Source organism: Castor canadensis, chromosome 2 (genome assembly GCF_047511655.1).
Source record: "Castor canadensis chromosome 2, mCasCan1.hap1v2, whole genome shotgun sequence".
Taxonomy (NCBI): domain Eukaryota; kingdom Metazoa; phylum Chordata; class Mammalia; order Rodentia; family Castoridae; genus Castor; species Castor canadensis.
The window spans coordinates 107,641,124-107,657,401 of NC_133387.1; the positions used below are offsets into that span (position 1 = coordinate 107,641,124).

General features: G+C 47.7%; 1 long non-coding RNA gene across 1 annotated transcript; it reads right to left on the reverse strand.

Annotated features, from left to right (window-relative positions):
• Window positions 1–1,379: 1,379 nt before the first annotated feature.
• Window positions 1,380–14,823, reverse strand: LOC141420756 (uncharacterized). The gene is made up of 5 exons (XR_012445323.1): window positions 14,421–14,823; window positions 8,793–8,873; window positions 8,120–8,207; window positions 6,418–6,555; window positions 1,380–2,223 (listed from the first exon to the last, which is right to left on the reverse strand). It is a non-coding gene; the product is annotated as an uncharacterized lncRNA (long non-coding RNA).
• Window positions 14,824–16,278: the final 1,455 nt, after the last annotated feature.

Here is a 16,278-nt window from a genome sequence, read left to right on the forward strand (position 1 = left end):
TGTTGGCCCCTCTTTCATCTCAGTCCAACCTCTACCTGTCTAGTTCCATCACAGTTACCTGAACCTAGTGCCTCTTGAGTCCCACAAGGACCCATGACCTGTCACCTCATCCCTTTCCCCCCACCTTACTCATGCTCTCCTTTCTCTTAGACCCCACGGTCCAACAGCACACACCCTTCACACCCGGGCTCCTCTGCCACCCTTCAGCACACACCCACACACCTGGGCCCCTCTCTTCTTTACTGAAAAGCCCCTGGTTAAATGCTAACAGTAGCTGAATCCAGCTTCCCACATGCTCTGTGCCTGAACCCAGAGAAGCTGAATGTCATGTGAAATATAATTTGTCATGCTGAAATGTCCCACTGTAACATACAACCTCAAAAGTGGAGTGGCCTTGCTCCATTGTACACCTCTGTTTCATACCATCCTCTGTCCCCTCAACTCCAGATCCTCCTCCCTCTTCTCATGCTCAGCTGGTTCTCTCACCTCTTAATTCACTGGAAAGAAAGAGAAGGAAGGAAAGGAGGGAAGGAGAGGGGAAGGAAGGAAGGAAAATCCACTTGATCCAAGCATGTGCCCTTGGCCCTGTACATCTCTCTTCTTCCTGTCACCCTCCCTGCCCCCATTCAACCAACCACTCCATCCCAAAGCCCATCTACTCTTATCTACACAAGAAAAGTATTACTCCAGGAGTTTCCCCCTCTCTCCTGCATCATCCCTTTTTCCCTCTCTCATGTGTCTTGACGTCAGAATGGAAGTGAGCTCTAATGTGTTAAAAGCCCCCTTAGGCCACAGCTCTTGGCTTCTGTTCCATCATTCCACTTCCCTCACCTGTGAAAGAAATGGCCACACCTCAGTCTCCAAGGCTTCTCTGTCTTCTCTCTCTTGAGCCCATGCCAACCAGGCCTTTGTATCACTTCCTGAAACATCTTGGCACAGTCTCCAATGGCTTCCACACTGTCAAAGTCGAGGTCTGTACTGAACCCCCGTCATACTGAAAAGATAAACCCTAGGGCATTGCCACTACTCCTTCCTTTCAGAAATCTTGTTTTCCTTTAACTTTATGAGCTCCCTCCTAACTCATTTGAAGCTGCATAACAAGGTACTTCCCAAACTTGGTAGCTTAAAATGACAAATGTTTATTGTCTCTGAGTTATTTGAAGTGGAGGAGTGTCAAGAATTTGCAAACAACTTAGCTGGGTTTTTCTGGCCTGGAATCTCTCACTGATTGCATTCAAGAAATCGGGGAGGGAAAACATTTCTGCTACCCTCCATGAGTTGGATCTTTGAGTCTGAAATGAACTGACAAGGTAGACTGACAAGAAAAAAATATATTTATTATTACAAATGTATTAGGTACATAAGAGCATCACGGGAGAGAAAAATGAATATCCCAAATCAGTGAGATCCAAAGGTTAGACACTTCTAGATCTATAAGGGGAGATAAAGGATTTCTGAGAAAGATGAGTGGGCCCTTAGAGGAGCAGGAGAGAGTCTATGACAAGGTCTGGGCTTGAGCAAAGTTCATGTGTCTGGGGATGAGATTCCTGGGGAGGGAAGTGATGACAGTGACTTTCCCTGGAGGGTCTATCTTTAGTCAGATAAGGGAAACTCAGAGGAAGCCCCTTCCTGCATTGGCTGCTCCCCAAGTGCCCTCCAGTTGAAGGTACCAGCCTGTTAGCTGGCATATTTGGGGTGGTATCTCCTGAACTCCTCCATCAGCAAGAACCTGGATCCCCTAAAGGCTGGACAGTGACTGGAGCTCAGTCCTAGCTGGTATAATCACAGCATTGTCCTGCCGTGTGGGCTTTCCTTATGGCCCAGAGCCAGCTTCCCAGACTGGCCCATCCACGAGCGTGAGGAGGAAGCCACCATGCCTTTTATGACCTGGTGTCTGACATGAATACCATTCTTCCTGTTATTGGAAACCAGTCACCAGGCCCAGCCCATACTCAAAGGGAGAGGGAGTAGGCTCCATCTCCCAAAAGAAGGTCTATCAAGAATATGCAGATATATTTTGATATCACCATGTTACACACTCCAAGCACAAATTATTTACATCCCTCCAACAGGTTGCCTTTGCTCTTCCCCTCCAAAGGCCTCCAAAGTCTTCTCCCATCATGGTATCAGCGTGAGATCCAGGAGCCTGCCTTCCCATCAGGTCCAGGTGCAGCTGCACTTCCTCAGGTGAGGTTCTTCATGTACAGTTCTCAGAGTGAGCACCTGTGACATAAGCAACAAGGTATCTGCCATCCACACATGTCCAACATACAATGACAGTACAGTGCAGGATAACCCCTGTAGACACTCTTGCTCAAAAGACAGGGAAATGGGAGGCAAAGGGAGCCACTGACCCACAGCAAGTCAAAATTCAGCTGAGCAAACATTGCAAATTCCTTGATTCAAATACTGCCCGACTTTTCTTTTTTCTTTTGCGGTACTGGGGCTTGAACTCAGGGCCTTCACCTTGAGCCACTCCATCAGCCCTATTTTTGTGAAGAGTTTTTCAAGATAGGGTGGCTGGCTTTGAACCCAAATCCTCCTGATCTCTGCCTCCTGAGTAGCTAGGATTATGGGTGTGAGACTGACTTCTAACTGGCAAGAGCTCCTTATGGGTCATGTTCACCTCCACCCCACCCCCAGGCTCTGGATTCTACCTCTGAGTCATCTTTCTCTTTCTGTAAAGGGAGCCCATGCTCACAGCATCGTAAATTCCTCGAGCTGCTTCCTTGAATAGAATCTGAGGGACAGCAAGACTTAACTTTTTTTTTTAATATTCTAACCTATTTAGAATATTAAATAATTCTAAATAATTAATTTAAATAATAATTAATAATGATGTTTTGTGAACATCATTCTCTTTAAAAATGTGCGGTCTGCAACCTGAGCCGCCACACCGTGGTGCACACTCGCGAGAAGCCCCACGCCTGCAGGTGGTGCGGGCGCAGGTTCACGCAGTCTGGAGACCTGTGCAGACACATCCGCAAGTTCCACTGTGAGTTGGTGAACTCCTTGTCGGTCAAAAGTGAAGCACTGAGCTTGCCCACTGTCAGAGACTGGACCTTAGAAGACAGCTCTCAAGAACTTTGGAAATAATTTTATATACATATATATACATAGATCTCTATATAGTTTTGGTACGGTCTAAAAGCAGTCTTGTTTCCTGGAACTAAAAAGTTGGGATCTTAACTTGTTTTTTGCACTTTAGAATAATAGCATGAGAATCTCACTAATTTAGCATTCTGATAAAAGAGACTTACAGCAAGTCAGAGAATAGAGAGGTGTCTTTCCTTTGAAGGATAGGCTAAGGAAGCCAGTAAGAACCTTCTCAACAAATTGTCCTATCACAAATGCTTTCATATGGCTTAATTTTGTCAACACTGCATTGTCTTTGAGCTTTTGTGTGTGTGTGTGTGTGTGTGTGTGTGTGTGTGTGTGTGTGTGTGCGCGCGTGCCCCACAACATTCTCTTTTTTTTTTTTTTGGTTTGGTTTTGTTTCGTTTCACTTTTTAAAGTAGAAAGAAATCCCCCTCCAGTGTTATTAGCCTCTTTCTGTGTCTCAAATTGCATGAATCTTTTCTGGCTGTTGGAAACCTGAATGCTTTTAGACCCAAATGGAAATTTTCTGAAATGCTGGATTATCTATTTTGAAACAAGCAGTTGACTTAAACTTTCTAGTGGCAACTTCTGGTTTTCTGATGGTTCCCAGTGAGTGGGATTCTGCAGTACACTGGGATCACTGGGACACTGTCTTTGTGAAGGTTGCTTGGGATGAAAAGGATAGTGCAGCTTCAGCAGTGTTGAACTGTGTGTTTAAAAATGTGAATTACTGTTCTTGTATACTGTAATTGATTACACGGCTGGGGGGTGTCAAAGAACTTGACAGGTTGTGTTGATGCTCTTAGTTGAGTCTTGAGAAGTAAATATTAACGCTACCAAAATGCATGAGTTTCAATATATTTTTTGTCTTTGTTTGCATTGTATAACTTTAATGAGTGAGTTTAAAACTATTTAATTTCTTAGGAAAATAGCACCATTTGGAAAAAACCTGGTGTTATGAAGAACGTAAAGGCACTGTTTTTATTTTTATTTTATATAATTTAAATTTAAATTGACTTTCCCACTGTCTTTTAAGTTAAACTGTTAAGCTGAATAAAAACTTAAGCTGCAAATTGAAAACTTTGCTATATAACAAGAAACATATAAATGTTTACAAATGGCTTAAAGGTTTGCATGTGCAGTGTGCATTTATAACAAACTTCTAATTACACAGAACCTATGCCAGCTCAGAGTTTAGGTGTACACATTTACTCAGTTGAGCATCTTTAGAATAACTACTGCACAAATTGACAATAGGTCATTGTCTCTTTCTTTTTTTTTGTGCCTCCTTTCTTTTTCTCCCCTTCTTCCTTACCCTCCCTTTTCTGCCCCCCCCCACCCCCACTCATGAAAAGATTCTATGGACTGAAAAAGCCCCAGGCTGAAAGGACTGGACTGCGTTGATTGACAGGGGAAAGGGTTAGTAGACCATGTGTGTAGGCAGCAGAGGCTGCAGCCCAGCGTGCGGCTTGATGACCTGCATGCGGGCGAAAGCATTTTGCACAGTGTTTGTTTTCCTGTCTTGCACTTACAAATAAGGTCTATGGGAGGAGCATGGAGGACATTTGGTGGTTTCCTTTTTTTTTAAATTGTTTTTGTTTAAGATTTGATCGCCTTAACTACTGTAAACAGCCTATTTTTGTGCTTAAGATACTGAATGGAAAACTCCATTGTGTGTTGCTGGACTGTTTTGGAAATATTTGGTCAAACGTGTGTTAATTTGGCTATAATTGCATTTAAAGCGAACAAACAAACAAAAAAGCTGTGAAAATGGCCTTGGAGCATTGTCTATAGTTACTTGAAGAGTTTCTAGTTTTTTTTTTAAATAAAGTTTATGTTAAATAATTTGTATTAATTTAGAGAAGACAATCATTGTCTGTGAGAAAATGGACTTTCTTTTGGATTTTCTTATTGTGGTCATTGTGAGTGATTGCTTTTTCCTTTACTTAATTTCACATTCTTCCTTTGTTCAAAAACTTAGACTGACAACTAGCTTTGACAATCACAGTCTGTTTTATTTTCCTGAGGGGGATAACTTATAATGCTGTTTAGTTTTGTACTATTGGTGTGTTGGTGAATTTTTAAACTGTGTGCTAACTGCAATAAATTATATGAACTGAGGAAAAAAATGTGTGGTCTGCTGCTAATCTCCTGACTCTGTAATGAGACAAAAGCCACACCTGGCCGGCATCAGTGCCTCACATCTGTAACCCCAACTACTTGAGAGGCTTCAGGTTCGAGGCCACTCCAGGCAAATAGTTCACAAGTGCCATCTCTAAAATAACCAGAGCAAAAGAGATGTGGCTCAATCACTTGCTATGCAAGCACAAAGCCCTGAGTTCAAATCCCAGTCCCATTAAAAAAAAAGTCACACCCACAAATTTCTTCAAGATAAGATCTCTTCTGTGCCTTGGGCTCTTTTGAGATGCTGAAGACTTTAAGCCTATTAGACACCCTCATGTATGAATGAGAGGAAAAAAAAATCTGTGAAGTGCTCACCCTTAAACTCCTCAGAAGGCCTTTTGTCTAGGGTACCATGTGGTCTTTGACCTCAGTTCCTGACACAGACCTTTGTAATTTCCTGAGTGATAGGAGTATCTGACACAGGGCTCCTGAACCTGGATTTGTTTTCTCAGCTCAGTCTTCTAAGAGCTTGAGCAAGTCACTATCCTTCTCTGAACCTCCTTTTTTCCCCCTCTGGAAAATGTGAGTGATGGAGCTGATTCCCTTCCACATGAAGCTGTAAGAGAGTGTAAACTGAACACTTTCCTGTGCCCAGCTCAGGGTAACCAGTCATATTAGTCCATTTTTGGATTTGTTTTTGTTTTTGCTAGAACCAACTGCCTGAAGCTGAGTAACTATAAAGAAGAGTTTTGGAGGCTACACGACCAAGATCAGGTGGCCCCATCTCTTCAACCTCTGGTGCCTTTGGCTGTACCATATCTTAGCAGATGGCATCATGTTGGAGCATGTGTGACAGGGCATGATCACATGGTGAGACAGGAAGCCAGAGAGACTGGGAAGGAGCCAGTCTTATAACAACTCATTCTCGCAACCACTCACTCTGAGACCAGCATTAATTCCTTCCAAGGAACAGCACTCAGCTAGGATTGTGGATCAAGTGGTAGAGCGCTTGCCTCACAAATACAAGGCCCTAAGTTCAACACCCAGCACCACCAAAGTAAAAGGCTCCAGGAGCAGCACTCTCACTGACTTAACCACCTCCCTCTAGGCCCCACCTCTTAAAGGATCCACCACCTCAACAATACCATACTGAGGACCAAGTTTCCAAAACATGAACCATTGGGGAAAAATTACCTTCAGCACTGGGATCAGTGCACCGCAGACCCAAAAAACAAAAGGAGTCAGCCCATGAGCACAGCTGTGAATCTGTAGGTGGAGGGGCCCAGGGGAAGATTCCAGGACAATCTGAGGGAACGGGGCAATGGCAGGAAACTAGAGGTAGAAAAGAGGCAGCGAAAGAGGGACATAAGTGTGCATCAGATAGCAGAGGATGGAGCCCAGCAAGGATGAGTCACTTTGCTGTGAAGTCACATTAGTTAGTGCCATGGCCTCACCTGAGCTCAACAGAGAGGGCACATGGTCCCAGGATGGAGTTGAGGCCCCATCCTTTTTCCACTCAGCCTCAAGGTTCTGTCTGGTAGCATCCTGGTATCCAGGGACAGTTCGGGCATCCAGAGCCCAGGGTCTTTCCCTAGTCCCCCACCTTCTCTTTCCAGTTCTCACCTTCCTTCCTGGCTCCTTTTGGGGGCCAGGCTCCATGTTAGGCCCAAGGCAGGAAAGTCTGGGCACAGCCAGTTTCTCAGACAGACCACTTTTCTGTTCATGGCTAAAGTGCTGAACTTGTCGGGAAACGTGAGTATAGATGGAGCATTAAGGCTATTGAGAAAGGATTTTTCACTTGTGTTGGGTGTGATAATATTAATTTGCTATGTAGCAAGCTCTGTTTTTAGAGAGATGCATGATGAATTATCTAAGAAATACATGTCAGGATATCTGTAATTTATTTTAAACTACTTCCACATAAAAAATGCAGTGAGTTAAAAATAAAGAGCACGAGGAGCACCTGGACCCTGACTCCAGTGACAAAGCCTGCTTCAGGCACATCCTGCTGCTCTGTGAAAATTGGACGGACGGACGACCTGCCCCTGTGGAAAGTCACCTCTCTGGACCTGCCAGTTAGAAAAATGCATCCCCTTCCCAGCCAGCCCCCAGCAGGATTCCAGCCCCGCCTTGCCCTCTGGGCAGCCTGAAGGAGCAGCCCACCCAGGGGTTCCAGCACTCAGATGACAGCCCATGCAGCCTTCCCAAAACCTAGCCCACTCCCAGACCACTTCTCAGTTAGCCCTGAACTTGGCATTGGTCAGCAGACTGCTGCCACAGCTGCATCTAAAATTGCACCCCCATGCCATATTTTCTCTATTGTTTGGGAAATTATGCATAAATGTTAATTAAAAAATTATTACTTTCTTTACCTTTTTTTCAACCAACAAGTGAGACAGTGGGAGGTAGGGAGACAGCCAGACTTCTTGGGCTGGGGATTCCTCTCTCCTCCCTCACTTCCAGTCAGTCCCTTCCCCTCCAATTGCCCTCCCTCCTCCCCCATCTGAGGATCCCATCTCCTCCCACCCTCTTTGCTCTCATCTCTGACCTGGCATCTTCTCTAAATCTCAGCCTCCTCTCTCCCCTCCCACCTCTCCTATGTTCACAAAACCTCCCAAGATGGAAATGCTGTGGACCCACTACTTAGATCTGGATTTGAGGTCCAATGGGATTTAGGTCCCAGTGCCTTTAACCACATCAACTGTCTTCAGCCCACCCCTAAAGGGGAAATGGATAAAACCAGGGCCAAGGAAATGGGGGAGGAGATGAAGCAAAAGACTGGGGCCACAGCTGAGTTGACCACAGTTTCCTCCCTGTCTCAGCTCCCCACTTGCTTAAGGCAGGGAGAGGAAGCTGGGTTCCCCCTCCCCCTCAGCTTTCTAGAGAGACCATTTACCTCAGGTCCTTTTTCAAACAAGGCCTTCTTCCTTCTGAATTCTTTCTTCTCAGAGGTGCTGGAGATCCTGATGAATCAGGCCCATTTCCTGCAGATCATAATTCTTCATCCCTCATCCCTCAGTCCAAAAGCTCACATGGTGGGTAGCACCCCTCTTGTACCAGTGCACTGCACCTGGCCTGCTTGTGCCCTGGACTTCAGATGCAGGACTTGGGGGGAGGGTGGGAGAAGTCAGGAGAGGGAAGGGGCAGGCTGGGGAGGGGACTCAAAGCAGAAGGGCTGACGGGAGGCTTCTTATGCTGTGGACAGCCCTGCTGGGTCCCTTGATCTAGGGCCTTGAGTGCCTGGTTCCTGGAGAGAGGAATCAGAGCCTGAGAAAAGGGGAAGGGTCTCTGTGGGCAAGACCCGTGTTCATCCAAGAGGATGGGCAAGGGAGGGCTCCCAGCAAGTCATTATGACTTGACAGTTGCAGACCCAGATACAAAACACTACTGTGTGCACCCCATCTGTGACATGGATCTGCAACCCTAGGTCTGGTTTCACTGGCCCCAACTGGGCTCCTAGGGGTGAGCTCAGGAACAGTGCTCCCCACAGCTCTCAGTACATCCAGAATCATCCCCAGGGGTCTCCAGATAAGCCCCCTCTCTGAAGAAATGGGAGAAGTGCCACTCACCTGTTCCTAGGGAAGGACTGGGCCCTCCATCCAGGCAGCTCCCCTATGGAGACAGCAAGGAAAACTCCCAAGTAGATTGACCTAAAAAGCAAATCTTTTGTGTGACAAAACATACCATAAACAATGGTTTTAATTATGGCAGGGTAGAAAAAATAATATGTACAATATACAAAAAATAATATCGACAATGTGAAAAGAGCTTGTGAAATCAGTGAATAAAGGACCACAATTCAGTAGAAGAAACAAAGAAGGATAGAAACTGCCATCCAAACAAATGCCCATGAAGTAGAGACACCTGCCTTGCAAGCATGAAGAAGCCCTGAATTCAAACCTCACTACTGCTAAAAAAATAATAATAGGTTCAGAGAAAATTAATATATGGAAGAGCATAGATTAATTTCATCAGTAAATGGGAAAATACAAATCAAAACAACAGAGATGGGGGCTGGTGGAGTGGCTCAAGTGGTAAGAGTGCCTCCTAGCAAGTGCCAGATCCTGAGTTCAAACCCCAGTACTGCAAAAAAAAAGGGGGGGAGGGAATCATTTTGCACCCACTGAATTCATAAAAGTTTAAAAGATTGGCCATTCGCAGTGATGATGAGGGTGTGAGAAAATTGGCAGTCTCCAAAGCTGGGAATAGAAATTGGTGCATCCTTAGGAAATCAATTTGGCCAGATTTATCAAAACATTAGGTGTGTATCCACTTTCTGCAGACAATTCCATCTCTGGTGTCTGCGAGAGTCTAAATCATGCATATACAATAGGCACATATAAAAGGTTATTTGTTTCAACATTTGATATACTAGTGAAGCTTAACAGATAAATCCAATGGCCATAGGAAAGGAACAAAATAAATGATGTCACACCTCTAGCATAGAGTGCTATGTGGCAGGTTAGAAAGACTGACACAGATCTGTATGTACAAGCACACAGCAGATGGCCAAAGTGTATTTAGTTCAAAAACATCACGCTAAGTGACACAGTCAAAATGGAGATGGAAGCTTTACCTCTAGACACAAGGTGTGTGCGTGTGCGTGTGCGTGTGTGTGTGTGTGTGTGTGTGTAAATACAAGAAGGAGGGTGTACAAGAAACACTTCAAGAGGCTACCAGGGTAATGCCTATGGAGGAGTGTGTGTGACTGCATTGGGACAAGGGATCCAAAAGGGAACTTTCATATGTTGTGCTGTATTCTACTATATTGGTTGGATGATTTTTTACAATAAATGTCCTTACGTTATGCAACACTTTGGACCTAAAATGTCCCTCAAAGGCCCATGCATTGAAGGTTTGGTCCAAGCTCTCCCTTGGTGTGTTTGGGAGGCGGTGGAATCCTTAGGGGGTGGGGCTTGCTGGCAGGAAGTGGGGCAACTGGGGGTGAGGAGGATATGGGGACCCCTTCCTTTTCTCTCTCTCTTTTTACTTCCTGAACACCATGAGGCAAAAAGGCCTCCTCCACCACACATTCCCTCCATCATGTACTGTGCTGCCACAGGCCTAAAGCAGCAGGGTCAAGCAACCATGGACTGAAACTTCTGAATCAAGCCTTTTAATTTGATTATCTCAGGTATTTTGACACAGTAATGGAAAGCAGACTAACTGGTTTTGTTTTTGTTTTTGTTTAAAGCAAGATAAAGAGGGAAGGCATAATAATCTCAGGAAGCAGAGGCAAGAGGATCACAAGTTCAAGGCCAGCCTTGAGACCCTGTCTCAAATAAAACACAAGAAATAAAGGAATGAAGGGGGGTGAGGGAAGAAGGGAGGAAAAGGAAAGAAATGAAAAGCTTTTTAATAGCTGTTGAAATAAGAAGGAAATTTGCAAGTCACAGCAGCCTTGCCCCCAGACAGCAGTGGAAGGGTGTGTGACCCAAGGCTCCTGGTGACAGGCTAGTTCATGTCCTCTCTGGAGGCTACATATGCTGCATCCTCATTGGACACTTTAATTATTTGTTCTGACTTCTCAATTACCCCACAAGTTTAACCCGACTCACTGAAGCCCTCTTCCCTGTGTCCCACCCCTGCCTCTAACTTTCACCAACCCAGCAATTGTATTTAATTTACATTCATCCAACTAGAGAAAAGGTTAGTGCAAGAAGAATTAACTTAGAAGGTAACACACATGCACAGGAAATCAATGCAAGTCACCTCCCTGTGTAGCTATCCTTATCTCAACTAGCAAAAGCCCTCGGTCCTTCCTATTACTGCTTATACTCTCTCTTCAACAAAATTGGAGACAAAGGCAAAATAGTTTCTGCCGGTAGGGTAGTGAGGGGGTAGGGGGGTAGAGGGAGGGGGCGGGGGGTAAGGGAGGGGGTGGGGGAAGGGGGGAGAAATGACCCAAACGTTGCATGCACATATGATATGAATTAAATAAAAAAATTTTTAAAAATTTACATTCATCCAAAAGCCCACGCCCAAGTCTATACCTTACCCTTATTCATAATTGTCATAAACCGGAAACAGCCCAAAGGTCGCTTAGCTGGTGAATGGATCAGCAAATTATGACACATCCCACACAAGGAAAGGAACTATCAATCCACGTGACAAATCTGATAAATCTCAGAGCATCTGGAAGGAAGCCAGATGCAAAAGGCTGCACACTGTCCGGTTCCGTATAGGAGACATTCTGCACTAAGCAAAACTATTGGAACAGGGGCTGCTGCTGGGAGAGGGGTTACTACCCAGAGCTCTGGGGAAGTTTGAGGGGCTGGGGATAAGACTGTTCTATGTCTGGACTGTGTTCGTACACAGCTATGCCCACCTCTGTCCACTCCACTCCTGTGATCCAACCTGGACCGGGAGGTGGACTGAACAGGGTGGCCCTCATCTCTCTTCTTTCCATCTTTACTTCTTCTTTCTTCCTCTTCTTCCTCCTCCTTTTTCTTCAGCAGCAGAAATCCTGTATTGTCCCCCTGCTCCGTATACTGTATACCAAATGCAGTGCCATATTTTGCTTTTACCTATCTTGCCCCACTTACCCTGAACTCCTGGGCTCAAGTGGTCCTCTGGCCTGAGCCTCCGAAGCAGCTGGGACTCCTGGTACAGCTACTTTGCCCAACTACAATGCAGTGTTTGTAACCATCGTCCCCTGACTTTGTAGAGTTTAGTCATTATTTACTTATAGGTGTTACTGGGGTTTGAACTCAGGGCCTCGCACTTGCTGGGCAGGTGCCGTACCACTTGAGGCATTCTGCCAGCCCTTTTTTGTGTTGGGTATTCTTAAGATAGGATTTTGCAAACTATTTTCCTGGGCTGGCTTTGAACTGCGATCATCCTGATCTCTGCCTCCTGAGCAGCTAGGATTACAGGTGTGGGCCACCGGTGCCTGGCTATTTATCCTATCTTAATGAAGCTGTGTACCCTCTGACCAGCATCTCCCCACTTTCCTCACCTTCCACCCCTGGAAGGCACCTTTTTACTTTCTGCTTCTATGAATCCAACTTTCGCAGAGTCCACTTGTAAGTGAGATCCTGCAGTATTTGTCTTTCTGTGCCTGGCTTATTTCACTTAACATAATGTCCTCCCACTTGTCCACACTTATCCCAGAGAAGTAAAAACGTCCACATAAAAAACATGTCAATGGCTGTTCACGGCAGCTTTGTTTGTAATAGCCCAAAACTGGAAACAACCCAGAAGCCCCTCTACAGGCGAATGGTTAAGCAAACCATGGTACAGCCATGGAATACTGCTCAGTGACAAAAAAGGAGTGAAGTACCAATACATGCAGTAACCTGGATAGATCATAGGGAATTTAAGCTGCATGAAAAAGATCACATGCTGGAGCCAGGCATGGTGGCATGTGCCTGTAATCCCAGTGCCAAGAAGGCCCAGGCTGGAGGCTCTCAAGTTCAAGGCCAGCTAGGGCTATGCAATGAGACCTGTGTAAAAAAAAAAAAAAACACATTCCCATAATGTTCTTGAAATGACAAAATAGTAGAGATGGAAAACACAGCAAAGGCTGGCAAGAGCTAGGAATATCAGGGAGGGTGGGTGTGGCTATGAGTGGGGAGCAGAGGAAGATCTTGGGGTGATGAAATTGTGGTACATCTTGACTACTGCAGTGGTTACAGGAATCTGCACATGGGTGAAAAGGATCCAGGATCTCTCTGCATTATTTTTCAATTTCTATGAATCTATAATTATTGAAAATTGACAAGACAAAAAGGAACATCTGGGTTGTTTTAGTTTGGGACGTTAGTAATGCAGCTGCTATGAACACTCATTTACAGGATTTTATGTGGATGCAAGTTTTCATTTTTCTGGAATAAGTGTGGATAACTGGCAGTAGTCCTTTTGTATCTGTATTCTCCACTATTAAAACCAAGCCAGGCGCCAGTGGCTCATCCCTGTAATCCTAGCTACTTGGGAGGCTGAGATGGGGAGGATGGAGGTTGGAGGCCAGCCCAGGCAAATATTTCCGGAGACCCCATCTCCAAAATAACCAGAGCAAAATGGACTGGAGCTGTGGTTCAAGTGGTCGAGCGCCTGCTTTGCAAGCATGAAGCCCTGAGTACAAACCCCAGTCCCATTAAAAAAGAATACCCTCCCCCTTCCTGCTTTGCTCTGAAGAGGTGGGGAATGCGTTCTCTGATTGTATGCCTCCTCCCAGGGCCGAGTGCACAGTAGGCTTTCATGAAATGCTTGTTATAATGATCGTGGTGTTACGCAGACACCACCTGAGGTGTCTACACCCTCAGGGGTTGGGATGGGTTGGTATTTCTCTCCCAGGACACCGGTTTGGCCCCTGGGAAGAAGCCTGCCTCCAGGGGTTAAGGTAAGAAGACAGGAAGGGGCCGCAGCTTGCTAGGAGCCAGCTGCCGGCAGTGCCACCCTGGCCCACCAGGGCGCAGCAGAGGAGGGAGTATGGCTCCCAGCTCTGCGCTGCAGCGGGCAAAAATCTCTGGCAGGCCAGGGAACCGCGCTGCCCAAGGCCTTTCCCCAGCCTGGCTGCCGCTGCAGGTGCAAAATATCTTGCGCATTCCCAATGCCTGATAAAGAGGGATCCCCAACGCCAAACAGATAGCTACCTGCCTTGAAAGAAGGAGAAGGGAGAAGCGGTGAGGTGGCGCGGTGTCCCCTCTCCTCCTTGCCTTCTTTTCTTTCGTGCAAATCGGAGCTTGCAGAGAAGCCCCTCCCCCCCACACACCTCAGAGCATATGGTTCTTCACCTTCAGGGATGAGGTTGCCACTGAAGTCTAGATCTCCTGGATTATTCTGATGCTTAAATAACGTGAAACCACCTTGCACAACACCTGGCACCTGGCAGGTGATCAATAAGCCTGTCCCTGCGCCCCTTGCCGCCCCTGGAAAAGCTCTGCATCTGGTACCAATTCCGCTGCAGTATCCCTCATGGCCACTAGGGGACGGTGTGGGACCAATAAACCAGCCCTTCTCTGGGGAAAAGAGAATGCCCCAGCCAGAGGAGCTGCGGCACTGGAGAGACTGGAAGGATCTTCTTGCGCCCACGCTGTCTCTGCAGCCGGGAACAGGCCCAGAGCAGGTAACGCAAAGGCAACAGGTGGAGCGGCAAGGCAGGACATGGAAACACCTGAGACCCTCAAACCAGGGGCCGCGGGATGCTGTTCACCTTACAGCCCAGACTGTGGAGCAGGCGCATTTAGAGACCTTACCCACTGCGCTGCCCATTGCACTCCCCCTCCGAGGGGCAGAGCTGCTCAAGACATCTGGCCTGCAGGTTCATTTTCAACACACTGAATCGGGACAAACTTGAACATCTGTATTAAGGAACTCCACAACCTGAAAAACATGTACGAGTTAGTTAAATTCCCTAATCTTTGCTTATCACTGTTTAAAAAAGCAAACATAAATCAGATTGCAACACTCCCTTTTGCAAAATACACCCAGGACTTTCACTACGCCTACTATTCAATCCAAGGTCTGTTTTCCCACCAGGAGGAAAGTCGTCCTCTGGCCCACCACGACCCTTCCCCTAACTCGGCCGCAGGACTCCAGGGCGCATTCCCAGGGCAGAGGCTCTCAGTGCCCCTCTCGCCGGGCTGCCCCCAGTTGTGACCCTTTCCCAGCGCGGGCCCGACCGGGTCCAGCCACCGTGCTCCAGGGTCGCCCGTCGGTGCTGGTTAGTTAAGAAAAATAAACAACGTTGCAAATGAAGGGTATTCCTTTCAACCCAAGTCCCTCGCCTGCCAGAGAAATGCAAACAGCGGGGGACGGCCCGAGACCGCCAGGGCCCTGCGCCATGCTGCGGGTGGGAGGGCCGGGCCGCGGTAACCCGAGCCGCCGCGCCTGCTCCCCGTGCGCTGCCCTCCGCCTGCCCCTTCGCTCCTGACCCCGCCGGCGGCTAGCCGGCTATCCGCGGCGCCCCCCACCGGGATGCGACCCTGGCCCGCCATTCTCTGCTCGCGGAGCTGTCTCCTCCTCAACGCACTTTGTTTGGCCCCCATCCCGACCTGTCACCCCGGGAACTCCCGCCTAGTCCTCGCGCCCACGTGGTCACAAGGCTGCTGTCAGCCACGCTCCCCTACAGTGGTCGCGCCTCAGGCCTCAGTGCTGGGATTAAACATCATGGAGGGAGGAGGGGGGACAGGCGGCGTCAGAAAGCCGCCTTAGCAAACTATTGCCTAAGGGATCGGGGTGGTCGTCTGTTTCCAGGTGTGTGTCGTCAGGTTCACCGCCCGCTCCCCACACACACACCCCAATCCTGCAGTGTGCTACGCGGGCAGCGAAGAGCGCCTCAGAGAAAGGCCCCACCTGGCTCAGTGTAGCCACCAGGGCCTGACAAGGGCGAGAGGGCAGCCTGTGTTGGGGTGAAGTATTCAGCCTGCGCCCGGGACCACCAGGGGGAGCCGAATGGGCGGGAGAGGATGACCTGGTTCTTATCCAAACTCCACCTGGAGGAAACAGGGCCCAGCATGCAGCCATGAAGGACGCGACAGCGCCACCCTCGACTTTTTTTTTTTTTTTTTCTGTTTCAAAAACTAGAGAGTCTGGCGGCTGCAAGTGCGTGCGAGCAGCTGGGAAGGTGTCGAGAACAGTCCTTGGAGCTGGGCGCACAGGGAATCGTGGGATCCTGGCAAGAAGGCCTCCCTAACTCGAGAGGAAGCTTACTGCGCCGTTCTCAGTGGCCCTGGGATTCGCCAAGGCCTCCAATCCTTGGCGAGCCAACATTCAGAGACCCCGGAGTCTCCGGGCCTGGAGTGTTGGGAAGGGGCGGTGTTGTACCCGCTTCCTCCGAATTCCTTTATTGCAAAGTTGGGCAATGCCAGGAGCTGCGAAAAATGTCCCACGTCAAGGTCCTGTCGGCTAAGTGAGACAGTCCTGGCCAAACAGACCTGGACCCGCCAGCTCTGATCTCCTTTTGTCCCCAGCTCCTTTACGCGCTGGACAGCCGCGTAACTGACCGTCTGTCTTACTGCACTCTCCAGGCGTCCCCGCCTGCGCTTTCTCGTTCCCAATTATTTCTCAGGGTTGGGAGCCAAGCGCTCTCCCGGGAGCGTTGCTCACACGTGT